Source organism: Brassica oleracea, unplaced genomic scaffold (assembly GCF_000695525.1).
Source record: "Brassica oleracea var. oleracea cultivar TO1000 unplaced genomic scaffold, BOL UnpScaffold00679, whole genome shotgun sequence".
Taxonomy (NCBI): domain Eukaryota; kingdom Viridiplantae; phylum Streptophyta; class Magnoliopsida; order Brassicales; family Brassicaceae; genus Brassica; species Brassica oleracea.
Window position 1 is genome coordinate 99,226 of NW_013617435.1, and position 1,441 is coordinate 100,666.

The 1,441-nt window shown below is 43.3% G+C and overlaps 1 pseudogene; it reads left to right on the plus strand.

The window, feature by feature from the left end:
• The first annotated feature begins 437 nt into the window (after positions 1–437).
• The window catches only part of LOC106319891, a 13,085-nt pseudogene continuing 12,081 nt past the window's right edge, over positions 438–1,441 (plus strand).

Sequence of the window (1,441 nt, forward strand, 5' to 3'; positions counted from 1 at the left end):
TTGACCACTTGCTCCTTGCTGCAAACACAATGATGATATTACACGGATAATGATCCGCAAAATCGTCGGAACTTCTTTTTCTTGCATGTTCATGCTTCACGACAGTCAACAACTTCTCTGCAGTTACCAATCGGTTCTAATAGAGTATCCAAACAGTTAAAAGCCATGATCAGGCTGTTCAAAACGATTGAACTGTTAAAAGTGTCCACAGGTATTAGGGGAACAGAGGAGAAAGAATGAATGAACTGTTGTTACCTTTGGACACTTAATGTAGTAGGTAGGGTACTTATTTAACCCTTGAAAATCTAATTTTTAGACATTATGTTTCTATATTTTCTAAGTTCATTGTCTCGTGCGGTAGTGGCACACCACATCCATTATCTTAATAGAAGTTTTCAACCTCTAATACATAAGATTTAAGATCTTTAATCTCTTAAATGTTTCAAAACGTTATGATCTTCAAAACAAAAGTCTCCGAACAGACTTTCATCTTTCCTTTCATCCACAATAGGTTAGTTTTCAATCTTCCATGCCTTGCATTTCTCTGTTTCTCATTGGTTCTCACTAAAACATGACCGTTTGTTTCGAAAACCATCCAGCAAAACAGACCATCATGATCTTTGCGGAGTCAAGTCACCAGCGAGGATATCGTTCGCAGGAGATATAGGCCAATCAGATAAAGCACTCACGATTGAACAACAACAATCATCATCAGGCCTGGTTAGAAGAGACACAACGCTTTTAGATTCAGAGTTCGAGTTCCACACTTCAAGAAGCTTTGATTCCTCACCAGCTGATGAGATCTTCGCTGATGGGATGATCCTTCCTTTCCAAGTAACTACTGCATCATCCATGCCAAAACGTCGTCACAATTACGAGCTCCCTCCTATCATCTCCACTCCTTCCTCCTCTATTCCTCCTCCCCCTCGCCACTGCCTTCACCCCAACAGTCGAGAAAATACTGTCAGAAGGAAACTCCCGGAATCAGAAACGGTCGTGGGAGGGGCGCACATTCACACTAGGAGGCAGAAACATCATCAAAGTCGTTTTGGAGCTGTAGGAGATGGATTACATCCCTCCACAAGGCCCATCGAATAACAGGCCCTAATCCAGCAAGTCGGATCGATTTGGTTGGTTCGGCGGCTAAACCTATCAGCTTGACCTTAGAGTACTTTTAGCCAGTCGAGTAAGTCGACCAAAAGTGCCCGGCTTGGAGGGAGCCTTGTCCAGGCCCGTATACTCGGCCTCTCGCATCAAGGCCAAAAGAGGCACGAAATTAGGGCATCAGGGGCAGGAGTCCTATAAAAAGAGACAAGGAAGCAACAAGAGATGGACTTTTGGACCATTGAACAGACTGAGCGGCTAGATCTAGGGTTTTAGGCTATCTCCTTGATCTGTTTACTCTTTGATCTTGTTGCTCTTTCACTTTCCTGTCACTCTT